A 24035-nucleotide genomic window follows, 5' to 3' on the forward strand; every position below is an offset into this window, starting at 1 on the left:
CCCAATTGCCATAGAGTTAGATCAAGACCGGCAAGTGTTATGAACAACTAGACCTAGCCCAGTTAGAGGTGAATGCTCTACCTCATTTCTCTACCACCCATCTACCTCATCTGTACTTCTCCTCAGACTGCACCTGCCACCACAGAGGTAGACTTGAGGTCAGTCATTCATTCATCAATTAAGTTATATTAATATGTTTTTAATGACTAATGGTATTAATAACTCTTTACCCATACGTCATGGTGTCATTGTGCATGACTTAGTCTGGGATTCTGCTGTGAGCAGAGCTTTAGATGAATTCGAGGGGGGGTGGGAACATCACAGAGGAACACAAACATCTCTCACAGAACTCCTCCTCGCTCGGTATCGGTTACTCGAGTGGAAAGAAGTTCTGGTATCACATCTTGGCATAGCTGTGACATTCCCTCACGTTGAGATAGAGTACCATACACACTGTACTGTAGGAGCTATCAGTATGACCTCACTGGTTTTAATTTAAGGCTTCTGCTACTCCCACACTTCATGTCAGCGATTCCAGATCTCTCACTAATTGAGCTAAACAAATCCCCTTGTGGCTGTCTGCTGGATAACAAAATAGACACACACACAAAATGTGCATACACACACACCCACACACAAGAGAGAGGGGGGAGGGTGGGGTTCTATACTCTATTAGAGCCCCAGTCAGTCCCCAAGACAGGGGAATGCAGAGAGGTCAGTAGTAGGAACCTGCGATTCAGGGCTGGTGAACCAGGGGGAATGTCAACCTGGGGGCGCAGCATAGGCAGCCAGACAAGAACCCATCTAAACGGAATGGTCTGATGATGCCTGGAAGAGACTTGGGCTTCTGCCCAGTGCTCAGCGTGTTAAGTATCGGGAGGTGTTACTTATTAAAAAGGCTGAGAATCCAGTGCCGCACACAGACACAAAAACACACACACACACACACAGAGGGGTCTGGTCTGGAATGGGTGATTAACAGCACTGTAGTAATCTCAGTGATCGTGAGGCTGACTGAGGCACGTGATTTGTGTCAGCCCTACAAAATGCCCGTCATATTTCAGAACGAGAACAGGTTATCACTGAGCTACTAGGGTTCTTGTCATTAGCATGACTTGGGCTTGATCGGAGGCCTCCGGGTAGCATGTAGACTATTTTGCGTATGATAGAACATTCAAGCCTATGCATGTCTAACATCACGGACGTCAGTGCATGGAGGTAACCAAGACATTACCTATCTTCTACATCATTGCACACAGCAATTAGGGGTGGATTGCACACAAGACGGTTCATCAAACATTGGTCTTATTTTTTTTAATGCCTCATCTGATGATAGGATTAGAGGGGCAAAACTGATACATGTAAACAAGTTGTACCGTCCTCTAGGCCCCTTTTTAATCAAAATCAAATTTTATTTGTCACATGCTTCGTGAACAACAGGTGTGGACTAACAGTGAAATGCTTACTTCCACGATAAGAGGGATGCTGAGAATCTCACTTTAAAAATGTATGTCAAACAAAAACCAATGATTGCAAAGTTAAACCAAGAACTACTTTTCATAACTAATCACAGATAATTTTGAAAAAATACATTTACTTGAACAGTGCAGATCCAAAGTTTGTTAACAGAATGACGGTTTGTGCCCTCATTCTGCTACCAAACATGTATTTTAAAGTGAAAAATCAGAGTCTCAGCATCACTCTGTTACTGTGGAATTGCCTGTATGTCCTTCACTGCTACTCTGACCCCAAGGGAAGAATATAGAATACAAACTAGAGGTCGACCGATTATGATTTTTCAACGCCGATACCGATTATTGGAGGACCCAAAAAAACGATACCGATTAATCGGACGATTTTGTTTATTTATTTGTAATAATGACAATTACAACAATACTGAATGAACACTTATTTTAACATCAGTAAAATCAATTTAGCCTCAAATAAGTAATGAAACATGTTCAATTTGGTTTAAGTAATGCAAAAACAAAGTGTTGGAGAAGAAAGTAAAAGTGCAGTATGTGCCATGTAAGAAAACTAACGTTTAAGTTCCTTGCTCAGAACATGAGAACATATGAATGCTAGTGGTCCATTTTAACATGAGTCTTCAATATTCCCAGGTAAGAAGTTTTAGTTTGTAGTTATTATAGGAATTATAGGACTATTTCTCTCTATACGATTTGTATTTCATATACCTTTGACTATTGGATGTTCTTATAGGCACTTTAGTATTGCCAGTGTAACAGTATTGCTTCCGTCCCTCTCCTCGCTCCTACCTGGGCTCGAACCAGGAACACATCGACAACAGCCACCCTCGAATCAGCGTTACCCATGCAGAGCAAGGGGAACAACTACTCCAAGTCTCAGAGCGAGTGACGTTTGAAACGCTATTAGCGCGCACCCGCTAACTAGCTAGCCATTTCACATCGGTTACACCAGCCTAATCTTGGGAGTTGATAGGCTTGAAGTCATAAACAGCGCAATGCTTGAAGCACAGCGAAGAGCTGCTGGCAAAACGCACGAAAGTGCTGTTTGAATGAATGCTTACGAGCCTGCTGCTGCCTACCACCACTCAGTCAGACTGCTCTATCAAATCATAGACTTTATTATAACATAATAACACACAGAAATACGAGCCTTTGGTCATTAATATGGTCGAATCCGGAAAATACCATCTCGAAAACAAAAGGTTTTTCCTTTCAGTGAAATACGGAACTGTTCCGTACTTTATCTAACGGGTGGCATCCCTAAGTCTAAATATTCCTGTTACATTGCACAACCTTCAATGTTATGTCATAATTACGTAAAATTCTGGCAAATTAGTTCGGAACGAGCCAGGCGGCCCACACTGTTGCATATACCCTGACTCTGCGTGCAATGAACGCAAGAGAAATGACAATTTCACCTGGGTAATATTGCCTGCTAACCTGGATTTCTTTTAGCTAAATATGCAGGTTTAAAAATATATACTTCTATGTATTGATTTTAAGAAAGGCATTGATGTTTATGGTTAGGTACAGTCGTGCAACGATTGTGATTTTTTCGCAAATGCACTTTTGTTAAATCATCCCCCGTTTGGCGAAGTCGGCTGTCTTTGTTAGGAAGAAATAGTCTTCACAGTTCGCAACGAGCCAGGCGGCCCAAACCGCTGCATATACCCTGAATCTGTTGCAAGAGAAGTGACACATTTTCCCTAGTTAAAAGAAATTCATGTTAGCAGGCAATATTAACTAAATATGCAGGTTTAAAAATATATACTTGTGTATTGATTTTAAGAAAGGCATTGATGTTTATGGTTGGAGCAACGTGTACCTAAGCGATTATATGCAACGCAGGACAGGCTAGATAAACTAGTAATATCATCAACCATGTGTAGTTAACTAGTGATTATGATTGATTGATTGTTTTTTATAAGATAAGTTTAATGCTAGCTAGTACCTTCGCTTCTTACTGCATTCGCGTAACAGGCAGGCTCCTCGTGGAGTGCAATGTAAAGCAGGTGGTTAGAGCGTTGGACTAGTTAACCGTAAGGTTGCAAGATTGAATCCCCGAGCTGACAAGGTAAAAATCTGTCGTTCTGCCCCTGAACAAGGCAGTTAACCCACCGTTCCTAGGCCGTCATTGAAAATAAGAATGTGTTCTTAACTGACTTGCCTAATTAAATAAAGGTCTAAAAAAATGGAATTAAATTTAAAATGATTTAACAAAATTTTTTTAAAGTAATTATTAAAATAATATATATATAAAAATAATAATTACTTTAAAAAATTTTTGTTAAATCATTTTAAATTTAATTCCATTTTTTTAGACCTTTATTTATATATATATACACTGCTCAAAAAAATAAAGGGAATAAAGGGAACACTTAAACAACACAATGTAACTCCAAGTCAATCACACTTCTGTGAAATCAAACTGTCCACTTAGGAAGCAACACTGATTGACAATAAATTTCACATGCTGTTGTGCAAATGGAATAGACAACAGGTGGAAATTATAGGCAATTAGCAAGACACCCCCAATAAAGGAGTGGTTCTGCAGGTGGTGACCACAGACCACTTCTCAGTTCCTATGCTTCCTGGCTGCTGTTTTGGTCACTTTTGAATGCTGGCGGTGCTTTCACTCTAGTGGTAGCATGAGACGGAGTCTACAACCCACACAAGTGGCTCAGGTAGTGCAGCTCATCCAGGATGGCACATCAATGCGAGCTGTGGCAAGAAGGTTTGCTGTGTCTGTCAGCGTAGTGTCCAGAGCATGGAGGCGCTACCACGAGACAGGCCAGTACATCAGGAGACGTGGAGGAGGCTGTAGGAGGGCAACAACCCAGCAGCAGGACCGCTACCTCCGCCTTTGTGCAAGGAGGAGCAGGAGGAGCACTGCCAGAACCCTGCAAAATGACCTCCAGCAGGCCACAAATGTGCATGTGTCTGCTCAAACGGTCAGAAACAGACTCCATGAGGGTGGTATGAGGGCCCGACGTCCACAGGTGGGGGACATTTGGCATTTGCCAGAGAACACCAAGATTGGCAAATTCGCCACTGGCGCCCTGTGCTCTTCACAGATGAAGGCAGGTTCACACTGAGCACATGTGACAGACGTGACAGAGTCTGGAAACGCCGTGGAGAACGTTCTGCTGCCTGCAACATCCTCCAGCATGACCGGTTTGGCGGTGGGTCAGTCATGGTGTGGGGTGGCATTTCTTTGGGGGGCCGCACAGCCCTCCATGTGCTCGCCAGAGGTAGCCTGACTGCCATTAGGTACCGAGATGAGATCCTCAGACCCCTTGTGAGACCATATGCTGGTGTGGTTGGCCCTGGGTTCCTCCTAATGCAAGACAATGCTAGACCTCATGTGGCTGGAGTGTGTCAGCAGTTCCTGCAAGAGGAAGGCATTGATGCTATGGACTGGCCCGCCCGTTTCCCAGACCTGAATCCAATTGAGCACATCTGGGACATCATGTCTCGCTCCATCCACCAACGCCATGTTGCACCACAGACTGTCCAGGAGTTGGGGGATGCTTTAGTCCAGGTCTGGGAGGAGATCCCTCAGGAGACCATCCGCCACCTCATCAGGAGCATGCCCAGGCATTGTAGGGAGGTCATACAGGCACGTGGAGGCCACACACACTACTGAGCCTCATTTTGACTTGTTTTAAGGACATTACATCAAAGTTGGATCAGCCTGTAGTGTGGTTTTCCACTTTAATTTTGAGTGTGACTCCAAATCCAGACCTCCATGGGTTGATAAATTGGATTTCCATTGATTATTTTTGTGTGATTTTGTTGTCAGCACATTCAACTATGTAAAGAAAAAAGTATTTAATAAGATTATTTCATTCATTCAGATCTAGGATGTGTTATTTTAGTGTTCCCTTTATTTTTTTGAGCAGTATATATATATATATATATATATATATATATATATATATATATATATATATATATATATATTTAATCGGCCAAATCGGCGTCCAAAAATACAGATTTCCGATTGTTATGAAAACTTGAAATCGGCCCTAATTAATCGGCCATTCCGATTAATCGGTCGACCTCTAATACAAACCACACACAGTTTACTAACAACAATATATCATTAAGAGAAACTTGTTTGCTTGTTTATGGTAAAACTTAAGAGCCGAGACTCTCGGTCTGAACATTACCACGCGTCACTTGCCGTACGGTTTTGGAAACATAAGGACCTTATCTTTCAAATTGGGGAGAAATACATTTAAAAAAAACAAAAGTTTAAATTGATACACACCTTTATAGGGTTAGGGTTCCCACACGGCCATATTTCCATGTTACAGCGCTTGTTTATGGAAAACAGACAGAAGACCGAGTGGACTACCTGTGCTAATTAGCTATCTGCGTCTCTGAACACCTGTGAGTAAACGGAAGACAGACGCCACAAACGTCACTGAAAAATATTGTCACCGCCATATTAAAACAGTGTAGAGCAAATGTGTATTTTGCATTTGTGTAATCATTTTGTTATGATATCAAAGTAAAGGGATTTATGTTTCTAGAACCGCACTGCAATTGAGAATCGATTCAAGTTTAAATGGAGTATTTGGCTGTTTTGGCTTCCAGAGCCAATTCGCCCTTTAAACAGAACATGTAAGATCCTTGCACGGAGTAACGTTAGGCTCCTTTAGTCAAATATTGGGATAGGAATGACATATACTATACAGTATATACAAAAGTATGCAGACACCCCTTCAAATTAGTAAATTCGGCTATTTCAGCCACACCCATTGCTGACAGATGTATAAAATCGAGGACACCACCAAGCAATCTCCATAGACAAACATTGGCAGTAGAATGGCCTTACTGAAGAGCTCAGTGGCTTTCAACATGGCACCATCATAGGATGCCACCTTTCCAAGTCAGTTCATCAAATTTCTGCCCTGTTAGATCTGCCCCGGTCAACTGTAAGTGCTGTTATTGTGAAGGGGAAATGTCTATGAGCAGCCGCGAAGTGAAGGCTACACAAGCTCACAGTACAGGACCGCCGATTGCTGAAGCGTGTAAAAATCATCTGTCTTTGGTTGTAACACTCACTACCGAGTTCCAAACTGCCTTTGGAAACAACGACAGCACAATAACTGTTCGTCGCGAGCTTCATGAAATGGGTTTCCATGGCCGAGCAGCTGCACACAAGCTTAACATCACCATGTGCAATGCCAAGCGTCGGCTGGAGTGGTGTAAAGCTTGCGTCCATTGGACTCTGGAGCAGTCCATTGGACGCGTTCCCATCTTGCACTCTGACAGACAAATCTGGGTTTGGAGGATGCCAGGAGACCGCTACCTGCCTGAATGTATAGTGCCAACTGTAAAGTTTGGTGGAGGAGGAATAATGGTCCAAGGATGTTTTTCATGGTTTGAGCTAGGCCCCTTAGTTCAGTGAAGGGAAATCTTAACACTACATCATACAATGACCTTCTAGACGATTCTGTGCTTCCAACTATGTGGCAACAGTTTGGGGAAGGCCATTTCCCATTTCAGCATGACAATACCCCCGTGCACAAAGCGAGGTCCATACAGAAATGGTTTTTCGAGATTGGTGTGGAAGAACTTGACTGGCTTGCATAGAAGCCTGACCTCAACCTCATCGAACACCTTTGGGATGAATTGGAACGTCGGCTGTGAGCCAGGCCTAATTGCCCAACCTCACTCATGCTCTTGTAGCTCAACAGAAGCAAGTCCCCCCAGCAATGTTCCAACATCTAATGGAAAGCCTTCCCAGAAGAGTGGAGGCTGTTAAAGCTGCAAAGGTGGGGACCAACTCCATATTAATGCCCATGACTTGGTAATGAGATGTTCTATGAACATGTGTCCACATGCTTTTGGTAATGTAGTGTAGCTTCTAACTGACGTTCAAGGGAATTGACATTCATAGGCAAATTACAGTTGGAACAGTAGAGTAATACATGTTGTGAATGCAACACACATATCTAACTTGTTCCCAATATCGATCATTCACACCATAATTACACTGTAATTACAAAACAAAAAACAGGTTTAGGCTACACTGCATTAATAAAATTACAACAGATCAAAGCATTCACTTGTATAGGCCTACTATAGTTGCATTGCATGCAAACACCAGTTCCAGAGATATAACACCGGCTTCTTCGCCACAAGCCCGCATAAATACACTAACTGATACAGAAGACACACGACACTTGAAACCGCGTAAAGACATTCTTCACATACCAAGGTAATCAAATCGCCTTTAACTGTGCAGTTTTGCAACCAAAATAGGGCTGCGGTTCACATAGAGCTTTCATTTGCAATCAAATTTGCATGTTTTATCCCTTCGTCCCACCCATCTAGTTTATCCTCGGTCATCGGGTCTCATCTGTGTCGATCTGTTGCCGTAAATCATGTAAAAAAATGTATCTGGAATATATTTGTATGTGGAAAAAAATACACCACCGACATCGTGCTAGTTATCTAATATCGATTTAGCTTACCTTGTAAACAAATCCATAATTGAAGCAGTTCGATCGGTGCTTTATGCTTGTGTATTCCCCTTTAACACAATAATCATTGGGCTGTTGCAGGTGACATCATCCCTTTTGGCCCGTGTCAGCACAGGCCATTGTGTAAGCACAGAGTCTAAACCCAAAGGCTCAAGATCGCGAGGCTTCCGGGAACGCTTGCGAAGCCGACCAAGCAGATCAGGTGGGGGTTTTGGGATTGAGAAGTCAATTAGAGAAGTGAACAATTCTTCTTTAGATGTTAATTTTCTCGAAATTTAAAGGCAAAATCTAGATTCAAGCCAATGTCTTAAGTAGTTGGACATGTTGTTACTCCAACCTCATGAGAAAGACAAACTGACACGTTTACATTTTCGTCAAAACAACTTTATATCGAATGAGTGCCTTTGCACATGCGCAGTTCGGCGCAAGACGACCGGTTCGACCGAAGACGTGTTACTGCGCATGAGTTCAGCCAGCCAACGTCACCATGACATCGCCTACTAGCGTGATCTGGTATTTCTAATGGAGAAGCAGTTTCTGCTGTACTGTCTTTGATGTCAGCACTCACGGACCAACGATTACAAAGCTCATGTTTTCATGGGAAATGTAGTTCCAGAGGAATGGTGCGCCGCTATCGCTTGGTGAAAAAAAAGTAGATGTGTAAATAGTTGATTGAGAGCCTAGATTACAAGACAATGTGACAAATCAACATGACATCTTCATCTGACAGGCATCTATCTGGATTAGAATATAATATAATTATATATTTAAGCAATAAGGCCCGAGGAGGTGTGGTATATGGCCAATATACCATGGCTAAGGGCTGTTCTTATGTACGACGCAACACGTATATACCATAAACCCCAAAGATGTATATAACATAAACCCCAAAGGTGTATATATCATAAACCCCAAATGTGCTTTAATGCTATTATAAACTGGTTAACAACATACTTAGAGCAGTAAAAATAAATGTTGTGTCATACCCGTGGTATACTTAAGCAATAAGGCACGACTAAGGGCTGTTCTTACGCACAATGCAATGCGTATATACCATAAACCCCCAAGGTGCCTTAATGCTATTATAAACTGGTTACCAACGTAATTAGAGCAGTACAAATAAATGTTTTGTCATATCTGATATACCACGGCTGTCAGCCAATCAGCATTCAGGGCTCGAACCACCCAGTTTATAAAATAAAATACAATACATCTAGATAGGCTAGATGTGGCTACAGTTAATAACGTGAGGTAATAAAAAGTGATGTGAAAAGTATTTGATTCCCTCTTATGCATGGGGAACTATGTCAAAGTTGAGTTTCAAGTTTTGCAGCGCTGATGGGAGCTATTGGGGAGGGGTAACGTGATTTATTTAGCCAAAAACAGGACTCAGAGAGAATTACAGGGTATTGTAGGAATACTGGTGGAATGAGAGCTGTATAGCGGAATTACAGTCATGGCAGTAGCTGGTTGTGCATGCGGAGCAGGATTATGGTCAATTTTGGAATACAGCAATTTACTACTGATTTTAGACCTAAAAGGTTTTTCGTTCCTTTTATGTAAGGATGAGTGGGCTAAATTGAGCCACCCTTGTGTATAGGAAACCGTACACAAAATGTATAATTTTACCAAATATTTAGGAAGAGGTCAGTATTTCATGGAGGCTGTGAATGATGAAACCACATGGAAAAAGTGGTAAGCAAATTTGGTCATTTCAACAAGTCAAATTAATTTATTGTGTTCAAATCAGATTACATTTTATTTGTCACATGCGCCCGAATACAACATGTGTAGACCTTACCGTGAAATGCTTACTTACAAGCCCTTAACCATCAATGCAGTTTTAAGAAAAATTAGAGTTAAGAAAAATATTTACTAAATAAACTAAAGTTAAAAATAAAAGAGCAACAATAAAATAACAATAATGAGGCTATATACAGGGGGTACTGTACCGAGTCAATGTGCGGGGGTACAGGTTAATCAAGGTAATTGAGGTAATATGTACACGTAGGTAGGGGTATAGTGACTATGCATAGATAATAGATAATAAACAGTGAGTGGCAGCAGCGTAAAAAAAAGGGGGGGGGGGTCAATGAAAATAGTCCGGGTAGCCATTTGATAAGCTGTTCAGCAATCTTAAGGCTTGGGGGTAGAAGCTGTTAAGAAGCCTTTTGGACCTAGACTTGACACTCCAGTACAGAGAGAACAGTCTATGACTAGGGTGGCTGGAGTCTTTGGCAATTTTTAGGGCCTTCCTCTCACACTGCCTGGTATAGAGGTCCTGGATGGCAGGAAGCTTGGCCCCACTCATGTACTGGGCCGTACGCACTACCCTCTGTAGCGCCTTGCAGTCGAAGGCTGAGCAGTTGCCATACCGGGTGGTCATGCAACCAGTCAGGATGCTCTCGATGGTGTAACTGTGGAACCTTTTGAGAATCTGAGGACCCATGCCAAATATTTTCAGTCTCTTGAGAGGGAATAGGCTTTGTCGTGCCCTCTTCACGAATGCCTTGGTGTGTTTGGACCATGATAGTTTGTTGGTGATATGTACACCAAGGAACTTGAAGCTCTCAACCTGCTCCACTACAGCCCCGTCGATGAGAATGGGGGCGTGCTCAGCCCTCCTTTTCCTGTTGTCCACGATCATCTCCTTTGTCTTGATCACGTTGAGGGAGAGGTTGTTGTCATGGCACCACACTTCCAGGTCTCTGACCTCCCTATAAGCTGTCTCGTTGTTGATCAGGCCTACCATCGTTGTGTCATCGGCAAACTTAATGATGTGGTTGGAGTCATGCTTGGCCACCCAGTCATGGGTGAACAGGGAGTACAGGTGGGGACTAAGAACACAGCCCTGAGCGGCCCCCGTGTTGAAGATCAATGTGGCAGATGTCTTGTTGCCTACTCTTTCCACCTGGGGGCGGCCCTTCAGGAAGTCCAGGGTCTGGTTGCAGAGGGAGATCTTTAGTCCCAGGGTCCTTAGCTTAGTGATGAGCTTTGAGGGCACTATGATGTTGTCAATGAACAGCATTCTCACATAGGTGTTGCTTTTGTCCAGGTGGGAAAGGGCAGTGTTGAGTGCAATAGAGATTGCGTCATCTGTGGATGTGTTGGGTTGGTATGCAAATTGGAGTGGGTCTAGGGTTTCTGGGATGATGGTGTTGATGTGAGCCATGACCAGCCTTTCAAAGCACTTCATGGCTACAGACGTGAGTACTACGGGTCGGTAGTCAGGTTACCTTGGTGTTCTTGGGCACGGGGACTATGGTGGTCTGCTTGAAACATGTAAGTATTACAGACTCGTCCAGGGACAGGTTAAAAATGTCAGTGAAGACACTTGCCAGTTGGTCAGCGCATGCTTGCAGTATACGTCCTGGTAATCCGTCTGGCCCTGCGGGCTTGTGAATGTTGACCTGTTTAAAGTTCTTAATCACATCGGCTACGGCGAGCGTGATCACACAGCCGTCCGGAACAGCTGATGCTCTCATGCATGCTTCAGTTTTGCTTGCCTCGAAGCGAGCATATAAGTAATTTAGCTCATCTGGTAGGCTTGTGTCACTGGGCAGCTCGCGGCTGGGCTTCCCTTTGTAGTCCGTAATAGTTTAGAAGCCATGCCAAGTAGTAGGATTCAATCCTGTATTTACACTTTGCCTGTTTGATGGTTCGTCTGAGGGCATAGCGGGATTTCTTATAAGCGTCCGGGTTAGAGTCCCACTCCTTGAAACCGGCAGCTCTACCCTTTAACTCTGTGCGGATGTTGCCTGTAATCTATGGCTTCTGTTTGGGATATGTACGTACGGTTACTGTGGGGACAACGTCATCGATGCATTTATTGATGAAGCCGGTTACTGATGTGGTAAACTCCTCAATGCCATCGGATGAGTCCCGGAACATGTTCCAGTCTGTGCTAGCAAAACATGCCTGTATCTCAGCATCTGCGTCATCTGACCACTTCCGTATTAAGCTAGTCACACATGTAACATGCTGGTAGAAATGAGGTAAAACGGATTCAAGTTTTCTCTGCATTAAAGTCCCCGGCCACTAGGAGCGCCGCCTCTGGATGAACATTTTCTTGTTTGTTAATGGCTTTATACAGCTCGTTGCCAGCATCGGTTTGTGGTGGTAAATAGACAGCTACGAAAAAATATAGGTGAACACTATCTTGGTAAATAGTGTGGTCTACAGCTTATCATGAGATAATCTACCTCATGCGAGCATAACCTCGAGGCTTCCTTAATATTTGATTTTGCGCACCAGCTGTTATTGACAAATAGACACAGACCGCCACTCCTTGTCTTACTGGAGGCAGCTGTGCTATCTTGCTGATGCACGGAAAACCCTTCCAGCTGTATGTTATCCATGTCATCGTTCAGCCACGACTCGGTGAAACATAAGATATTACAGTTTATAATGTGCTGTTGGTAGGATAGTCTTGAACGAAGTTCATCCAGTTTATTCTCCAATGATTGCACAATGGCCAATAGGACGGATAGTAGGTTACCCACTCGCCAACAAATTCTCACAAGGAACCCGGACCTGCGTCCCCGGTATCAGCGTCTTCTCTTCATGCGAATGACAGGGATTTGGGCCTGGTCGGATATCTGGAATAAATCCTCAAATTACACCACCGTAAATTGTGCCAAGAGGACACTTTTTTGGACAAGCTACATTTTCAAAACTGTAATGTTTACATGAATTCTGATTGTTTCCAGGGATAGACATCATCTATACATCATCAAATATACACTACTGGTCAAACATTTTAGAACACTGTTACGTTCCCCAGTTTCTGTGTCCTCATCAGGACGCAGCTGTCTCCAATTAACAAGTCCTTCTCCAGCAATATAAGCCAGTGTTCTGTTGCTCAGAGAGAGGGAGATATTTGCTGAGAGAGGAGGCTAATGGCTGAGGGTTATAGCATGTTGGCTGTTACTAAGAATTTTGGTATGTACTGTGTTCGTTGTTGCTGAGGGAGCTGATTGGTGTTTTGATTATTGAACTTATTTTTGTGTTATTCTGTTTCATTTGTTCCCAGGGGGGGAAGGGGAAGGCACTTAGGGAGTGCTTAGGCAAGAGACCGCGGGCATACATTACCCATAGTAGTTTATTGTCTATGCACACTAGGAAAGTTCTGGGCGGACCATCCCCTGTATTTTGGTTAGTGCACCAGGTGGTGCTAGTTAGTTAAGTAGTGGGTAGGCAGGTAAGGTAAGAGGGGGCTTTAATATTTACTTGCTTTGCTTTCGTCCAGACCCTTTTCCCCAAACTTTCCGTGCGACAGAGTAAATTCCCTGTAAACGGTATTCTCTGCCTTTTTGTCATCCTTACTCACACCTACAGTCCATACCTTTTTCACACCACGGAGAGTTGAGTTGTACCAGGGTGTTGCGTTCCCTCTTACTAGAGGCGTACATAACATAATGGGGGCTCATCCGGGATTCCATTGAACCCACCGGACCCTGCTCCACTGAGCTCTCTGTGATTTGTGATTGAGGTGTGATGGTAGGTTGTGAGTTTGGATGACTTGTTTAGTTTGTGTGTGTTCAGTGGACTTCTGTGTACAAGATGGCTGCCTCAGCCATCTCCAAGTTTTTTGAAGCGCCCTCTTGTAACGGCTGTCTGTAAGAGGGAACCAAGGTGCAGCAGAGGATGTGTTCATCATTAGAATTTTAATTCAAAAAAAGCAAGAGAACACTACAAAATGAACAAAAACGACAGCAAACAGTCCTGTTAGGAAAATACTCTAAACAGAAACAATTACCCACAAAACCCAAAGGAAAAACATGCTCCTTATGTGTGACTCCCAATCAGCAGCAACGAGCTTCAGCTGTGCCTGATTGGGAGCCACACACATGGCCCAAAACAAAGAAATACCAAAAGATAGAATAAGGAACATAGAACGCCCACCCAATGTAACACCCTGGCCTAACCAAAATAAAGAACAAAAAACCCCTCTCTATGGCCAGGGCGTTACAGTACCCCCCCCAAAGGTGCGGACTCCGGCCGCAAAACCTGACTCTGAAGGGGAGGGTCCGGGTGGGCCTTCTTACGGCGGCGGCTCAGGTGCGGGACGTGGCCTCTGCTCCACCCTTGGCGTCGCCCTCTTAGGTGGCGCACCTGGCCGCGCCGAAGGTCTGGTGGGCGACGCTGACTGCGCCCGGCTGGCGGGCGGCGATGGCTGCGCCCGGCTGGCGGGCGACCCTGGTTGCGCCCGGCTGGCGGCCGGCGATGGTTGCGCCCGGCTGGTGGGCGACCTTGGTTGCGCCCGGCTGGCGACCGGCGATGGTTGCGCCCGGCTGGCAGGCGACCCTGGTTGCGCCTGGCTGGCGGGCGGCGATGGTTGCGCCCGGCTGGTGGGCGACCTTGGTTGCGCCCGGCTGGCGACCGGCGATGGTTGCGCCCGGCTGGCAGGCGACCCTGGTTGCGCCCGGCTGGCGACCGGCGATGGTTGCGCCCGGCTGGCAGGCGACCCTGGTTGCGCCCGGCTGGCGGGCGACCCTGGCGGCTCCGACGGCACTGACCCAGGATTCACCAGGCTGGGGAGACATGATGGATGCCTGGCCCTGGGCACAGGCACAGGACTCACCAGGCTGGGGAGACATGACAGAGGCCTGGCCCTAGGCGTAGGCACAGGACTCACCGGGCTGGCGGGCGTCCCTGGCCACTCTGGCAGTTCAGGGCAGTCTGGCCACTCTGGCAGTTCAGGGCAGTCTGGCCACTCTGGCAGTTCAGGGCAGTCTGGCCACTCTGGCAGTTCAGGGCAGTCTGGCCACTCTGGCAGTTCAGGGCAGTCTGGCCACTCCGGCAGTTCAGGGCAGTCTGGCCACTCCGGCAGTTCAGCGCAGTCTGGCCACTCCGGCAGTTCAGCGCAGTCTGACCTCTCTGGCGACTGTTGACTGGCGGGCAGCTCTGACGACTGTTGACTGGCGGGCAGCTCTGACGACTGTTGGCTGGCGGGCAGCTCTGACGACTGTTGACTGGCGGGCAGCTCTGACTGCTCTGGACAGGTGAGACCCACTGGAGGCCTAGTCCTGGGAGGTGGCACAGGACGGACCAGGATGGGGAGACCCACTGGAGGCCTAGTCCTGGGAGGTGGCACAGGATGGACCAGGATGGGGAGACCCACTGAAGGCCTGGTCCTGGGAGGTGGCACAGGATGGACCAGGATGGGGAGACCCACTGGAGGCCTGGTCCGAGGAGGAGGCACAGGATAAACCGGGCTGTGGGGGAGCACTGGAGTTCTGGTACGGACACTCTTTACCCACACTCCAGGCTGAATGCCCACTTTGGCCCGGCACGGGCGGAGAGCAGGCATTGGGCGAACTGGACCCTCCCAGCGCTCTGGAGACACAGTGCGCAACGCCGGCGCAGGATAACCTGGACCGAGGAGGCGCACTGGAGACCAGACGTGCTGAGCTGGCACCATCCGCCCTGGCTCAATGCCTGCACTCGCATGGCACTTGCGGGGGGCTGGTATGTAGCGCACCGGGCTTTGAACATGCACTGGGGACACCGTGCGCTCCACAGCATAACACGGTGTCTTACCAGTACCACGCTGCTTCCGGTAAGCACGGGGAGTTGGCTTAGGTCTACCACCTGACTCCGCCAATCTCCCCGTGTGCCCCCCCCCAAAAAAATTGTGGGGCTGCCTCTCGGGTTCTACCTGCCTCCCAGGCAGGTTGTCACAGTGGACCCGCAACTGCTCCCATGTCCAGTCAATCCTTTCCGTCAATACTTCCAGCGACCAGGAATCCATCACCTCCCGAGCGCGCTGCTTCCAACATTCCTCCCTTACTTGCCTCTGTCCTCTTCTCCGCTGCTTGGTCCTTTGGTGGTGGGTGGTTCTGTAACGGCTGTCTGTAAGAGGGAACCAAGGTGCAGCAGAGGATGTGTTCATCATTAGAATTTTAATTTAAAAAAAGCAAGAGAACACTACAAAATGAACAAAAACGACAGCAAACAGTCCTGTTAGGAAAATACTCTAAACAGAAACAATTACCCACAAAACCCAAAGGAAAAACATGCTCCTTATGTGTGACTCCCAATCAGCAGCAACGAGCTTCAGCTGTGCCTGATTGGGAGCCACACACATGGCCCAAAACAAAGAAATACCAAAACATAGAAAAAGGAACATAGAACGCCCACCCAATGTAACACCCTGGCCTAACCAAAATAAAGAACAAAAAACCCCTCTCTATGGCCAGGGCGTTACACCTCTATTGATTCTTTGGTGAGGTTTCGGAAAGCAGACCATTTAGCTGTTGCTGACCATTATGGATTTGTTATCCCTGAGAAAGCCCTAAAGGCTGAGCTTTTGGTGCTAGTCAGGGAGGGTTTAGTGAGAGAACACATTCTCTCGTTGAAAGATGACGAGAGGGAGGCTTCAGGAGAGGAGACGGGTAGACCTTCCGATGCCAAGTCGGAGGACAGGGCGGAGGAAGGGGTTGCTCGTACCCCCTTTACATTTCCCCGATTCGATCCTTTATCTTCTGCTTCAGGTCGTTCAGGCGGGACCGCAAGGCTGAAGGTGAGGCTGGCCCGTTTAGAAATGCAGCAAAAAGATAGAGACAGACACATTTTGATCTTGAAATTAGGAGAATGGAAGTTGACAAGGAGGTGAGGATCCGACAACTGGAGCTAGACGCTGGCTCCAGTGCGACTCCACAAGCTGCTTATCATCAAGCCCACTTTGATGTAAGTAAAAATATAGCTTTAGTCCCTCCATTCCGAGAGTCGGAAGTTGATTCCTATTTCTCTGCGTTTGAGCGTGTGGCCGCTGCGCTGCATTGGCCACTCGAGGTTTGGCCACTCCTGTTACAATGTAAATTGTCTGGGAAAGCCCAGGAAGTAGTATCTGCTCTCTCCCTGGAAGACAGTTTACACTATGATACAGTTAAAACTACCGTGTTGCGGGCTTATGAGTTGGTGCCTGAAGCTTATAGACAGCGCTTCAGGAACCACAAAAAAACATCTCACTGTACTTTTGTTGAGTTTGCTAGGGACAAAAAGTCTGTGTTTAATCGCTGGTGTTCAGCCAGCAAAGCTAACACCTTTGCTGATATTCGGGAGTTGATGCTGTTGGAGGATTTTAAAAGCAACCTCCCTGATAGAATTGTAGTTGATTTAAATGAACAGAAAGTGGTGACATTGGCCCAGGCAGCAGTGTTGGCAGATGAGTACACTTTGACACACAAGACTGTCTTTGGTGCGCCTCGTTTTGAAGGCCGAACGATTACGGCATCAGTGCATCGTTCAGGTCGCTTTTCCTCTGACAACCCTAAGCCTTTTCATGAAATCCGTGACTGTTTTTACTGTCACCAAAAGGGTCATGTGATTGCGGACTGCCCGGTTTTGAAAAATAAACCGAAACAGTCCCTGTCACCGTCCCCAAAAATGAAAAGTGTGGGTTTAGTCAAGTCTATGGCTCGTCTGTTGGACCGAGTTATTGATTCAGCATTTGAGAAACCGGATCCTGTCTATGCTCCGTTTATCTCTGCTGGTTGTGTTTCCTTAACTGGAGAACAAGCTGATCAAAAGCCTATACGAATCTTACGAGACACCGGGACGGCGCAGTCAGTAATCGTTACTGATGCTTTACCCTGGTCCTCTAAAACGTATTGTGGCTCTCATGTCATATTACAGGGGATAGAGACAAAAACAGTACCTGTACCATTATACTGGGTCCACTTAGTGTCAGACTTGGTATCAGGACGTTTCCGTGTTGGTGTAGTGTCTACACTGCCAGTAAAAGGAGTCACATTGTTACTAGGGAATGATATCGCTGGTGGTAACGTCACTCCTGTGTTAGAGGTAGTAGACAACCCAGAAATCAGAACTACAGATGTGAAATTGGTTCAAGCATTTCAACATGTTTTTCCAGCTTGTGTGTTAACGAGGGCACAATCTCGCAAGCTAGGAGATGTGGTGGATTTGGCTAGTTCCATTTTTGAGAAGGTTGAGGTAGAAGACAATGCACCGAGTATTCCTTCTGCAATGCCGACAGTTTCTACCCCCATTAAAAACTAAGGCAGGGGAAAGCGAAATCGCGCCCGAATTACATGACATTCTTTTGTCTGTCACCCCCAAGAAGGTGATTGAATGTTAAAAGGGAGACACCAGTCTTCGCAAGTGTTTTGCTTTGGTAATTTCCACTGAGGAAGCTAAAACTAAGGAGACCGCCTACTTTATGGAAGCAGGAGTTTTGATGCGTAAATGGGCAGCTGTAACGGTTGTCGTCGGGAATGGAGGACCAAAACGCAGCAGGAATGTGGATGCTCATCTTGTATTTTATTTTAGATCAAAGTGAACACCAAAATAACAAAAACGAAGAACTCACGAACAACTAACAGTTTTGTCATGCTCACACAGGCAAAACAAGAAACAATCTCCCACAAACACCTAACCAAACACATAGCCATATATAGGACTCTCAATCAGAGGCAACTAGAAAACACCTGCCTCCAATTGAGAGTCCAACCCCAATAAACTAGACATAGAAATACAAAAGACTAGAGACCACATAGAAATACAAAAACTAGAACATAACCCCGGAAATAATAAATAAAACACCCTACTACATAAAACACCACCCCGAACCACATAAACAAAATACCCTCTGCCACGTCCTGACCAAACTACAATAACAAATAACCCTTATACTGGTCAGGACGTGACAGCAGCTCATGACACCATTAGTGACTGGAGTGAAATGTGTCAAGTGGTTGTTCCTACACCGTTCCGACAGCAGGTGATGTCACTCGCCCATGACCAGGCGTGGTCCGGACACTTAGGGATCACGAAGACTTATAACCGAGTCCTTCGACACTTTTTTTGGCCAGGTTTGAAGTCTGACGTTGTCCAATTTTGTAAAACATGCCACGTATTTCAACTCACTGGGAAAGTGAATCAAACAATTCCTCGTGCGCCGCTCTGCCCGATTCCTGTGGTGGGGGAACCGTTTCAAAAAGTGATAATTGATTGTGTAGGTCCGTTGCCGAAAACCAGGTCAGGTAACCAGTTCTTACTAACAATAATATGCAGTGCTACTCGATACCCAGAGGCTATTACTCTCCGTACAATAATGGCTAAGACTGTAGTGAAGGCACTAGTGAAGTTCTTCTCTACGTTTGGACTCCCTAAAGTAATCCAAACTGATCAGGGATCCAACTTTATGTCAAAAATGTTCTCTAATGTGTTAATAACCTGTTGGGGCTAGGGGGCAGTATTTTCACGGCCGGATAAAAAACGTACCCGATTTAAACTGGTTACTATTCTTGCCCAGAAACGAGAATATGCATATAATTAGTCGATTTGCATAGAAAACGCTCTAAAGTTTCTAAAACCGTTTGAATGGTGTCTGTGAGTATAACAGAACTCATATGGCAGGCCAAAACCTGAGAAGATTCCATACAGGAAGTGCCCTGTCTGACAATTTGTTGTCCTTCTGTTGCATCTCTATCGAAAATACAGCATCTGTGCTGTAATGTGACACTTTCTAAGGCTTCCATTGGCTCTCTAAAGCCGCCAGAAAGTGGAATGGGGTGTCTGCTGTCTCTGGGCAAAGTACAGCAGCTCTGTTTGTGAGTGGTCAGCCTGGGGACAGTGAGACTGAGATGCGCGTTCACGAGACTTCTCCATTTTTTTTCTTTCAGCCTTTGAATGAATACAACGTTGCCCGGTTGGAATATTATCGCTATTTTCCGAGAAAAATAGCATAAAAATAGATTTTAAACAGCGTTTGACATGCTTCTAAGTACGGTAATGGAATATTTTGAATTTTTATCACGAAATGCGCTCGCGCGTTACCCCTCGGATAGTGACCTGAACGCACGAACAAAACGGAGGTATTTGGATATAACTATGGATTATTTGGAACCAAAACAACATTTGTTGTTGAAGTAGAAGTCCTGGGAGTGCATTCTGATGAAGAACAGCAAAGGTAATCCAATTTTTCTAATAGTAATTCTGAGTTTAGTGAGCCCCAAACTTGGTGGGTGTCAAATTAGCTAGCCTGTGATGGCCGAGCTGTGTACTCAGAATATTGCAAAATGTGCTTTTGCCGAAAAGCTATTTTAAAATCTGACCTAGCGTTTGCATAAAGGAGTTCTGTATCTATAATTCTTAAAATAATTGTTATGTATTTTGTCAACAATCATGAGTAATTTAGTAAATTCACCGGAAGTTTTCGGTGGGTATGCTAGTTCTGAACATCACATGCTAATGTAAAAAGCTGGTTTTTGATATAAATATGAACTTGATTGAACAAAACATGCATGTATTGTATAACATAATGTCCTAGGAGTGTCATCTGATGAAGATCATCAAAGGCTAGTGCTGCATTTAGCTGTGGTTTTGGTTTTTGTGACATATATGCTTGCTTTGAAAATGGCTGTGTGATTATTTTTGGCAGGGTACTCTCCTGACATAATCTAATGTTTTGCTTTCGCTGTAAAGCCTTTTTGAAATCGGACAATGTGGTTAGATTAACGAGAGTCTTGTCTTTAAAATGGTGTAAAATAGTCATATGTTTGAGAAATTGAAGTTATAGCATTTTTGAGGTATTTGTATTTCGCGCTGCGCGATTCCACTGGCTGTTGACTAGGGTGGGATGCAAACGTCCCACCTAGCCCATAGAAGTTAAAGACGCTGTGTATTTCCCATCAGGTCTCCAGTCCGTATCATCCGGAGAGTCAAAGGGCTCTCGAACGCTGGCATCAGACGCTGAAGGCAATGCTACTTAAGTATTGCATGGATACCAGCACTGATTGGGATGAGGGGGTACCCTTTGTCCTATTTGCTATTAGGGAAATGATACAAGAGTCCTAGGGTTCAGCCCTGCTGACCTTGTGTTTGGACACACCCCACGGGGTCCGCTGAAAGTTTTGAAGGAGCATATCTTATCTCCTACACCCAGTAGTGCCCCTAAAAATGTGTTGGATTATGTAAGTAAGATGCGGGAGAGACTGCACACTGCATGTACGTTAGCCCAAAAGTCTCTCTCCTCTACTAAAAAAAAGCATGAAGTTGCATTATGACAAAAAGGTTGTTGGCCGTTCTTTTGCACCAGGGGATCAAGTTTTAGTTTTGTTGCCAATCCCTGGCTCATCTCTGTCAGCATGTTTTTCTGGACCATATCTTGTGGAAAAGAAACTCAGTGACACCAATTATGTGATAAAGAGGAGGCGTTCTTCCCGAGTGTGTCATGTTAACATGCTGAAAGCATATTATGTGAGTGATTCTCCCAACAGCTCCTCAAGTAAGCCGGTCCAGCCCGCCGTCTCCAGTGTGGCTGCAGTGGTGCTGAAGCCTGGCTGGGACCTAGAGGAGGATAAGGAGGACGGATTGGAGTTACGCCATATGTTACAGCAGTGTGAACTCTTATGTAATTCAGAGATGCTGAAAAAGTTACCCTCTCAAATGGAACATTTAGATAACGACCAAACTAAGGATCTTATCCTATTGATAAACAGTTTTCTCAATGTGTTTCAGGACATTCCAAGTCGCACGTCCACATGACGTGGATGTGGGGAACGCTGTTCCTATAAGTCAGCATCCGTACTGGGTTAATGCAAAGAAAAGGGAGGTAATGAAAAGTGAGGTTGCTTATTTATTACAGAATGACATGGCAAAACCCAGTAACAGCTCCTGGAGTTCCCCGTGTATTCTTGTTCCTAAGCCTGACGGTACGTCTCGCTTATGTACGGACTATCGTCGAGTAAATGACGTTACAAAGTTTGATTATTTTCCTCTACCTCGCTTAGATGACTGCATTGATAGAATTGGCTCTGCTGCTTACGTTAGTAAGTTAGATTTGCTAAAAGGTTATTGGCAGGTGCCTCTGACCTCTCGAGCTTCTGACATCTCGGCTTTCGTTATGCCAGATAACTTCATACAATACACTGTGATGCCCTTTGAAATGTGTAATGCACCTGCTACTTTTCAGCGGCTAGTTAACATTGTGTTAGCGGATGTACCGAATTGTACTGCTTACCTTGACAATGTGGTGATTCATTCGTCTACTTGGTCTGATCATCTCTCCACTTTGAAAAGTGTGTTTCAGCGGTTGGAGAATGCTTCTTTAACCCTCAATTTGGCCAAATGTGAGTTTGGGAAGGCCACAGTGACTTACTTAGGGAACCAAGTGGGACGAGGTCAAGTGCGCCCAGTAACTGGCAAAGTGGAAGCAATTGTTGCTTTCCCTGCTCCCACGACTCGCCGCCAGTTGCGTAGATTCCTGGGGATGGTAGGGTACTATCGTACATTCTGTAAGAATTTCTCGACGGTAGTAGCTCCCCTTACATCTCTGCTTAGTCCCAAGGTACCATTTAAGTGGTCCAAGGACTGTAACTATGCTTTTGAGTCCGCTAAAGCGCAACTTTGTAGTGCCCCAGTGCTTGCCGGCCCCCAACTTTGACAAACCTTTTAAGTTGGAGGTAGATGCTAGTATAGTGGGGGTGGGTGCGGTTCTCTTGCAGGAAGATGAAGATGGAGTGGATCGGCCCATCAGTTTCTTCTCCTGTAAGTTCAACTCGTGTCAGTTAAGGTACTCCACAATTGAACAAGAGACGCTGGCTTTATGGCTAGCCTTACAGTTCTTTGAGGTACATGTGGGCTCCAGTGCCTTGCCTGTAATGGTCTTCACGGACCATAATCCTTTGGTGTTCTTGAAACAAATGTACAATCATAACCGCTGCCTTATGCGTTGGGCTCTGATTGTACAAGGATATAATGTACAGATAGCCTATGTGAAGGGCTCGGCAAATGTGGTTTCCGACGCTCTATCTCGGGTTAGTAACTGGGGATGCGTTGTTTTTTTTAATGCAAACTGTATGTTTGCATTTTTGTGGTGGGCGTGTTTCGTTCCCAAGTTTCTGTGTTGTGGTTTGTGTATTTGTATGTGTTTCAGGATGGCTTCCTGAATTTCCCCAAGCAGCTGATTGGTCGGCCCCCATTACTGATTGGAGAGCTGACCCCGCCTCCTCGTCAGGACGCAGCTGTCTCCAATTAACAAGTTCTTCTCCAGCAATATAAGCCAGTGTTCTGTTGCTCAGAGGGAGATATTTGCTGAGAGAGGAGGCTAATGGCTGAGGGTTATAGCATGTTGGCTGTTACTAAGAATTTTGGTATGTACTGTGTTCGTTGTTGCTGAGGGAGCTGATTGGTTGTCTGTGTGTCAATAGGATGCAGTGTTTTGATTATTGAACTGTTTCATTTGTTCCCAGGGGGGGAAGGGGAAGGCACCTAGGGAGTGTTTAGGCAAGAGGCCCGCGGGCATACATTACCCGTAGTAGTTTGTTGTCTATGCACACTAGGAAAGACCTGGGCGGACCATCCCCTGTATTTTGGTTAGTGCACCAGGTGGTGCTACTTAGTTAAGTAGGCAGGTAAGGTAAGAGGGGGCTTTAATATTTACTTGCTTTGCTTTCGTCCAGCCCCTTTTCCCCAAACTAATGTAAATGGTATTCTCTGCCTTTTTGTCATCCTTACTCACACCTACAGTCCATACCTCTTTCACACCACGGAGAGTTGAGTTGTAGCAGGGTGTTGCGTTCCCTCTTACTAGAGGCGTGCGTAACAAACACCTACTCATTTAATTGTTTTGTTTTATTTGTGTTTTTTTTAAATTATAGAATAATAGTGAAGACATCAACTATGAAATAACACATATGGAATCATGTAGTAACCAAAAAAGTGTTAACCAAAATATATTTGAGATTCTTCAAATAGCCACCCTTTACCTGGATGACAGCTTTGCACATGCTTGGCATTCTCTCATAAGGTAGTCACCTGGAATGCATTTCAATTAACAGGTGTGCCTTGTTAAAAGTACATTTGTGGAATTTCTTTCCTCCTTAATGCGTTTGAGCCAATCAGTTGTGTTGTGACAAGGTAGGGTTGGCATACAGAAGATAGCACTATTTGGTAAAAGAGCAAGTCCATATTATGGCAAGAACAGCTCAAATAAGCAAAGAGAAACAACAGTCCATCATTACTCTAAGACATGAAGGTCAGTCAATACGGAACATTTCAAGAACTTTTAAAGTTTCTTCAAGTG

At 45.2% G+C, this 24035-nt stretch overlaps 1 protein-coding gene across 1 annotated transcript in view; it reads right to left on the bottom strand.

The window, feature by feature from the left end:
• The window catches only part of LOC106601075 (disheveled-associated activator of morphogenesis 1), an 81910-nt gene extending 73707 nt beyond the window's left edge, over positions 1 to 8203 (bottom strand). Inside the window, exon 1 of the mRNA XM_014192988.2 lies at positions 7976 to 8203. The gene's annotated coding sequence lies outside the window, so the exon portion shown is untranslated. The remainder of the gene's footprint in view (positions 1 to 7975) is intronic.
• Between the last annotated feature and the right edge of the window lie 15832 nt (positions 8204 to 24035).

The sequence above is a fragment of the Salmo salar genome, chromosome ssa01, assembly GCF_905237065.1.
Source record: "Salmo salar chromosome ssa01, Ssal_v3.1, whole genome shotgun sequence".
NCBI classification, from domain to species: Eukaryota; Metazoa; Chordata; class Actinopteri; order Salmoniformes; family Salmonidae; genus Salmo; species Salmo salar.